This window comes from Rhinolophus sinicus, chromosome 3 (genome assembly GCF_057876585.1).
Source record: "Rhinolophus sinicus isolate RSI-liver-muscle chromosome 3, RSI-T2T, whole genome shotgun sequence".
Lineage (NCBI taxonomy): Eukaryota > Metazoa > Chordata > Mammalia > Chiroptera > Rhinolophidae > Rhinolophus > Rhinolophus sinicus.
In genome coordinates, this window is record NC_142503.1 from 150,709,991 (window position 1) to 150,722,055 (window position 12,065).

Consider the following 12,065-nt stretch of genomic DNA (forward strand, 5'->3'; position numbering starts at 1 on the left):
AGCTTCCATATCTACACCCCCTAATTTAAGTGTTTCCATAGTTCCAACAGGACTTCAAGTTTGTGGAACCCTGGAAGTCAGCATGTAGATGTACATCAAGAACCCAGAGACTCCATACCAGAATGGACTTTGGGCTCGGTGGGCTAAATCTGGGGTCCAAATAAAAAGACCTTTATAGATTATTTCCCCTCCTCACTCCTGACATAAGCCTGACGGTGCCTACTGATTTTTATCTTAAATGCCATTTTCAGAGCCCTTAGAACCCCATTTCTTTGGATGTTAAGTGACAGCCAGAAAAGATCAGTAACTAAAACCGCATAATTAATGCTCAGTGCTTGGATGCTGAACAATAGACATAGACACAAATAGTTCATTTTAGTATTAGGTCTATAGAAGTAATTTCCAGCTTCTCAGAATCTGAAGTATCTTACCTGAGTGAATTGTTTTCATGGAGAAACTAGGGACCTTAGCTTAGGCAGTTGAGAGATCTCTATTCACAGGGGATCTCCAGAGCCAAAAATTGTGCCTTAATAACAGTATATGTTCATGAAATACACTTGTATTAAAGCCTTAGGGGGTTAGAGAATAAACTGAGGAATAAAAAAGTAAGGTCTTAGGGTTAGGGAGAGAGGGAAGAGGTAGCAGCAAGAGAAACCAATGTGCTGGTAGAACAAGTCTGCAAACATTTTGAGCACCTTCCAATGCAAAGCAAGGTTCTGGAGGCTGGGTTACAAGCAAGAGGGACAGCCCTTCCCTTCAGTGAGCTTGAAACCCTTCCCTACAAAGAGGTAGACAACTGACTATGAGAGGCTGTGAGGAAAAGTTACAAAAGAGCGTCAGCAAAATAATCTGGGTGCTCCACCAAGGAAGAGACCAGCTCTCTGGGAATGCTAACCTTAGAGCTGGGCCTTAAAGGAGGGATGAGGCTTCAACAGCGAGGAAAGGACAGTATAGACTGAAGCGTTCACAAGAACAAAGGTAGAGAGATGTGAGAATATCTTTTAGGGGGCATTAATGTGGCTGGAGGAGCAGCAGATGAGGTGGGCAAGGCAGTTGACTCAAGGTTGCAAGGACCTTAATTTTTGAGACAATGAGAAGCCATCAAAAGATTTAGAGGAAAAGGGAAATCTTCATAAGTTAAACTAATAAATGAATATTGTCAGGAAAGACTATCACACACTAGAAACCATTGATTTATATTCTTCTCAAAGCATAAGATGGGGTTGTTCACCCTTGACCCACTTCTTGCTTGCTAATTCTAGTTCTATCAAGGTGGCTGGAAAATCTCTCCCAAGGAAGGAACAGTATGACGGAATTGTTACACAGCGAAGTCGAGCAAATAAAGAGAATTCCTTCTTCTCCAGGCAGGAAAAGGAGGATTCCTTGGCTTCTTCTCATAAACATCTCAGTAAGGTCTAGTACAGTGACAGATGGCAGGATGGTTTGACTTATTCCCTGATGGCTTCTTTTGTGGGAGACTTCCTCTCCAACTCGGCAGCAATGTGATTAGCACAAGGACAGCATCTTCTATTTCTCTTGAGCCTTCCCTCAATTCATAAAACAGCATGAAGCACATAGTAACTATTTAATAAGAATTTTTGTGGAGTGATTTGAGCAAAAGACGAAACATTCCCGGTGGCCGTATTGACTACTTCTATCATAAGTGGAAGTAACTTTCCTATGCTCTCTGATTAAGAAACATTTTCTCTTCCTGGTCTTAGATTTTGTTTTGCTTTCCCCCATTTTTTTACTATAAACCTTTCCGTTCATAGATTTTTAATAATTTTCTTCTTCATATAATCATCCTCTGAAAAAAGAAATTTCCCCCTATCTTCAGCTCATGATTGCAGCCATTTTTTGTCCAAGCTCTTTAATTCAAGATGGGGGACAAGATTTAGCAGAGAACAGTGAATTATTACTTTATCAGTGCATGTCTTCTTGGTTTCTGCCCATAGGACTTATTCTGCTATTGCTTACTTTTAAGGCTGCCTTACCATCTCTTTTCACATTCCTCTTTTTCCCTCCTCTTCTTTCTTTTATTATTGTACTACGATTTCATTTCCTCTATAGATTTCAATAGTGATTAAAGTGGCAGTCTTCCCCACAACTACCTTCAAATTTCTAACATTTTGAATTTCAGTCTTTCCCCTGATTTGGTTAAGAAACATTTTTTTCCCCCACCCTTGTAATGATTTCTTCTTCCACTCTCCCCCATCTGTAATTATTTATTATTTAGGATACACATTGTTTAAAAAACCCTATGCAAGGGAACATAAGCTATAGCATGCTCTATTTATTTCCTTGTGAAAACAATTTATTAGGCCTGGTCGAGCCAATATCCCGGAGTTGTAGAGGAGAAAAATTCTTGCCTCATAATTCCTCACCTAAATAAGAGAATGCAAAACTGTAATGCTAAGGCCTCAGCTTTATGTGAAGTTTGACTTTAAGGTTTAAACCATAACAGTTTGGGCTGCTTTTTAATTTTCAGCTAAGGGAGGAAATTATTTGTTAAATTGAGAAACATGTTTTAGAAATCAGTGAGGGAAATTGAATGGAACACAAAGATTCCTCCCAACGAAGGAACACTTAGTTTTGACAGTAACTGAATGTCCAGCTTGAACTTCTAGCTTCCATGTTCAGGGGCTATTTCAGCCTCAGGTGGCCCTGCTTAATTGCCTTTCCATTCCCATTACTAACCATGATGACAGCCTACCTTTTCTAACAGATACACTTGCATTTTAATTTATCTGCAAAAATAAATCACACATTATAGCATTTCTCTCTTCTGGGTTAATTGAATCAGTTCCTTAAATGTCTCTAAGTCTAATGATTTGAAAGGGGCACATTGTTTGAAATATTTAAAAAATTAGGGCCCTTGGGTTGTATGCAGAATGAGGGCTTATTTCACATATAAGTGTTTCCTAATGATCTCATTCATCTCAAATGGGATATGCTAGGCTACTTTATTTGAAATGTTTCCTGAAAACTCTTAACAGGAAAGCTTAATGCATGGTATATTTATAGAGAAGTGGTATTTAATTTATTAACAAAAGCTTATAAAGAGCTTTACATATTTTAATACAGAAACGCTTAATGAAGTATTTTGGACTCATTATGAAAACTCTATTAAATAAATTTACTTATGTTTTTATTTAACATGAATATTAACTTTTTATTTGAGATCCAAACACTCATTTAATTATCCTTTTCCTTCCAACATCTAGAAGAAAAGAAGCTGAGATTATGGCATTTGTTAACCATAAAAATTCTCTACATATTAAGTACCTCATGCCCTGATGTGGCCTCTGATCATTGCCGTCTATGAAAAGGAGTATTTATGGTTGCAAGGAGTAGATTCCTAATGGTACTCCAAAAATCATGTTTTGATACAAAACACAATTCTTGCCTTTTAAAATACATCCTCCACCTTTTGGGAACTTCAAGAGACTATTTTAAAAGTGGAAACAAGATCTTTCTTTGTTGGAAAGCCCAGACCCATCTCATATACATTTAAAGTCTTCAATTTAGGTGTAGAGATGAGCTCAATACTGTATCAATAATCACACTTAGGCATAGGGAGAAATGAAATCCCAGCTATGCAGCCTTTTCTGACCAGCCTGAGGAAAAAGGCATTAGCTCCCTCTGCAGTTGATGGTATGTACGTGCAAGTGAATGCTGTCATTCAAAAAGCAATAACTTGCATGCAATGTATTTTATCTGCTATTGACGATAAATCTTTGGAGATGTTACATTTTTAATTTGAATTACTTTGGAGGGAAAAAAAACCTCAGAATGCAGACAAATTTTAGACTATAGTTAGTTTAGGAGAGGGACTTCTATTAAAAGACCGTTGGACTGTTAGGAAAAGAATGATAATGTCCATTGGCCAGATTTGCCATAGAAAGTAAAGTACTTAGAACCCTGCTCATGTAGTAGCTTGGAGCATGCAGTATCTTAGAGCAAGTCACATGGGGGTGTCTCAGATTGGAAGTGACTGTTTTTACATGGTGGGTGAAGAAGAGTTACTAATAGGCAATCTCCAGAATTTATTTTTTCTCACCCAGATAAGTGCTTGGAATATAACTAAGTTAAGTTTGCTCTTTTGTTTGTCTTTTACATTCCTTAGTTTGCATTTCTCTTTTACCTAAAATTTTTTTTAATTTACTTTTAAAAGTCCGCACATAACTTTTAACTGTTACTAACTACTTCTTTAGGACTCGCCCATTTTTAAACATAAGCTTCTCCCTCAAATCCTTCTCCTTTTATACAGTCATTCACCCAAAGGGTCTTCGGGCGTAAGGAATTCTCACATGAATTTTGGTGATATTTGGGACGGGTTCATATTTATGTTCACTAGAAAATGAGACTAAATGAACAGTCATTGTTTCCCTCTTTTATATTCTGGAAGGAGCCACTGAAAAGATTACGAGGAACACTTGAGATGTCTTGACAACAGAGGAGGAATGCCAGCCTCTTTCTTCTCAACCACACAGTTCAATCTATGAAAGGCACAGGACAAAAATGGGAAGCATTCAGAGCCAGGACTTGGATGTCCAATGTGGACTTCCTGCCCCAGACTACACAGTAGGAGCTCTCTTGCTTCAGGCATGCATAGTCCCCATGTCAGAGGATCCGTGACTGCTTGACTGCTGTTGCTAAACCTGGATTTTATTTTTCCTTCCTCTATGAATCAAATAGCTTCAACTGAACAAATACTCATGGGTGATGCATTATGAGCCAAGCATTGACAGAGAGTCTCAGAAGAATAAAAAAGGAAGTGTGTGGAATAACAGTAACTGCATATGTAAAGCTATTCAAGGGCCACGAGACAGGAAAGAAGTCAGAATATGCAGTGCAGAATGAAAGTGAAAGAGGATTCAGAGGAGACAGCCTCGTCATAAATGCCTTTGTTGGGGCTTTCCATGGTCCAGATACTCCTCTAGGTGCTTTGGGGGGGACATAAGACACAAGAGATAAAGATAACATTTTCCAAAGCAGGGCTCTACAAAGAACTCCTTTGACATTTTTAGTATAAAGGTAACTAATGTAATTCAGTAAGTTTAACTATTTATAAAATTAGAATTCCAAAAAGCAAATCCTTGAGCTGAGATTGCCTCCTATTTCCCAAATCCAAGTTAAATGTTCTCAAGTATAAGACCTTTGGGGTAGGAGACCCAAGAGGTGGAATAGATAAACATTGTATCTGTGTCCTTCTGTGAACACATTAACATTACAACTAAATTACAGAAAAATCAACCTTGAGAACCATCTGAAGTCCAGCCAAACAGAAGTCCTATAACCAAAATATATAAAGAAGAAGCCACATGGAGACTGGCAGGAGGGGCAGAGATGCAGAACAATCCCAAACCTTTGTGTTATGGTTGAGAACCAGCAGGGATATCTCAGTCATGGAGGTTCCCCATGGAGGAGTGAGAAATCTAGCTCCCCACACCAAACTCCCCAGCCTACAGTACTGGTACCAGGAAAGAGAGCCCCACAACTTCTAGCTGTGAAAAATAGTGGGGATTCTGACCATATAGGTGGGACAAAAGGCTACAGGAAACCCAGATGTCCTTTTAAACAGCGTGAGCACAGATTCACTCGCTGGAAGGCACTCAGCTTGGCCTCCATCAGACACACTTGAGGGGCATCAGAAGCATATGGTGGGCAGATGGAAGTGTGTGGCTTTGAAGGCAAGGGCTGGAGGACAGTTGCCATTTTCTCTGTGGGAGGTCCTACTCCTGTGCAGCCAGCAGGCAGGTGCCATCTTTCCTGTGTTGAGCCCGCCCCTTATGCTTATGACCAAAGCTGAATCTGATTGGTCTGATGAGCTCCTCTGCCTATTCTGCTGACTCATTGGGACCCCACTCCACCCAACTTCCCCAATACCTGAGACACTTTCTCCACATGCAGCCAGTTCCACCTGTGTTACACTCTTTCTTGGAAAACTACAGGAGTCCATAGGCCCCGGGTGGGAAATGACTGGCCTCTGTGTGCTCTGAGACTTTTGCTGAGTAGCTCCAGGCTCAGTACTGGCACCAAACAAGAGTCTACATTAACCTGGTGACCACAACTCTTCCTACTCTGGTGACTTTCTGAGACCCTTTCTTACCCAACTTGCATACAGCATGAGGCTTTATCAGTGGCTGAATCTTCAGGAAACTGGCAGGTGGCAGCAGGCCACAGGGTGTCCTGGCATTTTGTAGAACTACCCCAGACCCAGTGTTGGTGACAGCCATCCTCAGTTTGCAGCATGGCTTCTCCCACATGACAGCAGGCAGCAGCAAAAAACCACAGGTCACTTTGTAGCTCCTACCATGTAGTCCCTAGCCAGTCACAGGCAGTGTTGACCTGGGCCTGCATCAGAGCCCCTTCCAAGAGGCCCAGAACCAACATACTTGGAGGTTGGCTTCAAATCACAGCAGAGCACACCCAATTACTCCCAAAAGTGGCATACACAAAGGACAGTGTCAATAAGCATCAGGGCCTGCTGGGGCGAATCTCACTTCCTGAGGTAAGCCCTCCACACAGCAGCCCGTAATCATGGAAGTGGCCAAACCCCACAACAAATCAGCCTCAATCCCACCCACTGATGTGTCAATAGCCTTAACTATAATAGGAGGGCACACACAACCTGCACAAGGGACACTCCTAGAGCCCCAGAGCAGGTGACCAGGGAGGCCGTACTAGGGCCCCCTCGGGCACCTACTATCATAAGGATACCTGGCCTAAACTGGGAGACATAGAAGATCTACCTAATACCTAGAAACAAACACAGGGAGGCAGCCAAAATGAGGAAACAAAGAAATGTGTCCTAAGTGAAAGAACAGGAGAAAACTCCAGAAAAAGAACTAAACAAAATGGAGGCAAGCAACCTACCAGAGATAGTTCAAAACAATGGTTACAAGGATGCTCAAGGAACTTAGTGAGAACTTCAACAAAGAGACAATAAGCATAAAAAAGGACATAGAAAGCATAAAAAAGAACTAGTCAGTAGAGAAGAATACAATCACTGAAATCAAGAATGCACTAGAAGGAATCACCAGCAGACTAGATAAAGCAGAGGATCGAATCAGTGATTTGGAAGACAAGGTAGCAGAAAACCACCAATCAGAACAGCAAAAAGAAAAAAGAATCCAAAAAAATGAGGATAGTTTAAGAGACCTCTGGGACAACATCAAGCATAACAACATTTGTATCATAAGGATATCAGAAGGAGAGGAGAGAAAGCAAGGGATTGAGAATCTATTTGAAGAAATAATAACTGAAGACTTTCCTAACCTGGTGAAGGAAATAGACATACAAGTCCAGGAAGCACAGAGTCCCGAACGAGATGAATGCAAACAGGCCCACACCAAGACACAAGAGAAAGGCAACTAGTAGTAACTTATAAGGGAGCCTTCATAAGATTGTCAACTGATTTCTCAACAGAAACTTTGCAGGCAAGAAGGGATTGGCACAAAATATTCATGAAAAGCGAGGACCTACAATGATGCGTACTCTACCCAGCAAGGCTATCATTTAAAATAGAAAGACAGGTAAAATGGTTCTCAGACAAGAAAAAGCTAAAGGAGTTCATCGCCACCAAATCAGTATTACAAAGAATGTTGGAGGAGCTTCTTTAGATGAAAAAAAAAAAAAAAGCAAAATTGTGAATAATAAAATGGAAATAACTACTTATCTACAACAATTACTTTCAATGTAAGTGGATTAAATAGTCCAATCGAAAGACATAGGAGATCTGAATGGATAAGAAAACAAAACCCTTAGAGATGCTGCCTATAAGAGACCCACTTCAGATTGGAAGACAAACACAGACAGAAAGTAAAGGGATGGAAAAAGTTATTTCATAAAAATGGAAACAAACAAACAAAAAAAGCTGGGGTAGCAATACTTATACCAGACAAAGGAGACTTGAAAACAAAGGTTATAATAAAAGACAAAGAAGGACCCAGTAATCCCACTTCAGGGTATTTATATGAAGAAACCCAAAATGCTATTTCAAGGGGACATGTGCATCCATATGTTCATTGCAGCATTGTTTACAACGGCCAAGATGTGGAGGCAGCCTGGGTGTCTATCGATGGAAGAATGAATGAAGAGGAGGTGGTACATATATACAACGGAATATTGCTCCGCCACGGAAGGGAATGGGTTCTTGCCATCTGCAGTAGCACTAATGGACCTGGAGGGTATTATGCTGAGTGGAGTGTCAGACAGAGAAAGACAGATGCAATGTGATTTTGCTTATATGTGGAATCTAAAGAACAAAATAAACAAAGCAGAAACAAACTCATAGATCCAGAGAATATTTTGATGGTTGCCAGATGGAGACGGGAGGGGAAAGGGAAGTGTGGGTGAAAAAAGGGTGAAGGGATTAAAGTACAAATTAGTGGTTACAAAGTAATTATGGGGATGTAGAGTATAGCATAAGGAATATAACCAATAGTATTGTAATAACTATGTATGGTGCAGATGGCACTAGATTTATTGGGGTGATAGATGGGAGGGGGTTGGGGACAGAGTGAAAAAGGTGAAGAGATTAAGAAATACCGAGTGGTAGTTAGAAAATACTCATGGGGATTTAAAGTAGAGCATAGGGAATATAGTCAATAGTATGGTAATAACTGTAATGCTAGGTGGGTACTAGACTAGTCAGGGATCACTTTTTAAATTATATAAATGTCTAACCACTATGCCGTACACCTGAAATTAATATAAAATTATATTGAATGTTGACTGTAATTGAAAAATTAAAAAGGAGGGGGGGAAGGTGAAAGGGAATAAGAGGTCCAAATTTCCAGGTACAAAACAACTAAGTCATGGGGATGTAATGTAGAGCACAGGGAATATAGTCAACAATATTGTGATAGTGTGGTGCAGTGTCAGATGGTTGCTGGACTTATCATGGTGAGCACTTCTTTAGGTATGTAAATGTTGAATAACTATGGTGTACCCCTGAAACTAATATAATATTGTACGCTAGCTATATTTTTAATACAAATATTTTAAAGAAGATCCTTTGGTATAGACCTAGCCAGAAGAGAAAATAGAGGAGAGATCAACGGAAGCTTATTTTTTCCCCACTTAGGAAGAAAAGAGAGCATTAACTAGGACACTAGGTTATGTTTCTAATGCTTACATACCTGTTATAGATTGATGTTGCCACTTTATTCCTGCTTAGTGAGAGGATCAGACATTCATGGAATAGTTCAATGGTTTTGAACCCAGTTTCCAATTATAATCATTTAGGGAGCTTTTAACAATATAGGTGCCTGGTCTCACCTCTAGAGATTTCAGTTAGTCTAAGGTGGGGCCCAAGGCATTAATATTTTTAACAAAGCTTGCTGATGTCTATAAGACATAGCCTGGCTTGAGAAACAACTGGTTACCCCACAGCAGGTTAACTCTGTGGGGTTACTTGAGTCCACTCTGCAACCTCTGGATTAGAAAAGTGGATTCCATGCTTCCCAATCCGTAGTGCTCTTTGATTTGCTATTTTTAATTTACTATTTGAAAAACACATCAAGCCTCAAATGGATTGACCTTTCTACTAATGTATTTCACCTAAATTAACAGAGACAATTAACTAATTTATATTGGAATTGTGCACTTTCCAGTTCACATTTATCAACTCTTAAATGCTTGATCTGGTGTTGCAGTTTAAATTTTTTATTATTACCCTTTAAATCTGAAGAAATGTCTTACATCTAATTAGCCAAACTTACATATTCAATTAATAGATTCATTATGGGCTAATGAATATAGAGACAGCACTTAGGCAACATCTGCCTGACTGTTGGAAGGACTCAAACTTTTCTACGATGAAAAAAGAAAAGAGTCTGTTATATGACTAAAATGGCTGAACTTTGAGTTTTAACATTTCTGCATATTATAATGCTCTTAAGGATTTGAAAGATAATATGTTTTTCAGAGGTAATAAAGAAATATGGGAATCAGAATTGCAAAAGAAATACAGATCTGAAGACACTTTTCAGTATAAAAATTGCACAGATGTAGATTTTGTAATTTAAAATTATTAAGCTTTTCTAACCTGAGTTTTTCTTACAAAAATGCTTAAGAAAACAAACTCAATGAGAAAAATTATATCACAAAGTAAACAAAACCTTTAACTTACTACGATATACTTTAGATGATTCCAAACTCATGCGATTTTATAGATTGAAAGACATGTCCAGACATTATTTTGGAAACTAGAGGTTCCAGTAGTCAGTTATATTTGGATTCTAGATAATTCAGAAATCTAAAATGAATTTCCACAATATTTTCAGTTATTAAAATTCTGGCTTTTTAGTTCTCTGGCTATAAAGAAATCGATATTTTCAGTAGTTATGAAAAAGCCACAAGTTTCAGGAAAGGTGGATGAGAGGTAGAATTTGCTTGAAAAACTATTTTTAGAGGTGACAGGACTGTGAGGAAAATAATCAAAAATCGCTTCCAGAGCATGTGATATCTTCCACATCAAAGCAAAAGTTAAACAAGTGACTTTGGACCTATGTCTGCAGTGTGACGGTAAGAGTATTTCAAGACATGTACGTACTACTCTGTTAGGGCATCAAAAGTCTTTTTTTTTTTCATTTTATACTCCTTACATTCTAGCTGACACTTCGATTACTAAAAGACTACTTTTCTTATTTTCAGTTATTTAAGTGTGAAGTCCCAATATCCTTGCTAGTGTATCAAATGCACATTTATCAAACATTCCAAAAAATGAATTACTACAATATTCATATGTTTAATACAGATGGCTTCTTATGGGCCTAGCATTGGCTAGACTCCCTGGGGGTATGGAAAAGAAAACTCGGAGGTCTGGTCAAACCTCAAGGAATTCATAATTTGATTCTCACAAGGAAAATCTTCATAACTGATAACAAATATACCTAGACCCACAAGATTTCATGTGTTTCAACAGTGGTTTACCCTATCAGTATGTTAAATAAATTTTTAAAAATGCTAATGTGAGTAAACCTTCCCCATGCTGCTCTCAGTAAAAGAAGAACAGGAAAAGAGAGAAAAATAAGGCACCTGGAGTGCACAGCGAGACTGGAAAAAGAACATGTACGCAGTACCTGAATAAGGGATGTAGAGGGCCTTGCAGTTACAAATACACCTAAAGCAAATTTAATCATTAAGGATCATTAAAGATCTGACTCTTACTGCTGTCACGATTAACACTGTTCAGTCCCCAAGAGAATGCTCTTCCTCATCTCTTGTCCTGTGTCCTGAAAACACAAGACAACATTTGAATGCTGGAAGATTAGTGTGTTAAGCAGCTGTCATTATTAGAGTGCAAGGGAGATATGAGCAATGCAAGCATGGAGGTGAGAGCAAAGACAAATGAATTAACGTATCAAATCCTTCCTCTCAAGGGAAAAACAATAGATTCTTCACAAGCAGAAATATTGTTTCCCAACAGTGCCAAGTATCCATTTTCTTGATTCTCTGTGTTCCAGTTGATGGTTTTTGAGATAGTCACAAATTAACATGATATGTTTTGTAACAGTTCTAATGTATTAACTGAGGAATATTTTGCAATTAAACAATTTAGAATACTCTTATATTTTTAGATATATAGGTCTAGACATAATATGCATTAAGTGTGATATTTATTCTTTATCTTGGCAAATAGATGAACATTAAACTATAGAATTGCTAATAGTTATATTTTTATAAAAATATTTTGAAGGATGTAATTATATTTTTAAAAACTGAATAAGTATAATAACAAATTTAATATACATTAATTTAATTTCTATTTTGCCTTTTGATTTTAATAGAAAATGTTAAATATTTTAGAAAATGTAACTTTTTTGAAAATATCTATGAGAAATACTTCAATGTTTCTATTTTTATTTAATGCATATTTCTGAAGAAATATGCTCAAATTTGTATATTTCAAACACAATTCCTTTTTAAAATAACCTTTAAATTATTATTGTGAATATCATCAAATTATATGAAAATCTTGGTTAGAACAATATAGTGATTTTGATGAAAAAAAGGCAAAAACTGAGTTCTGTGGAATAAATATATAATTTATGAAT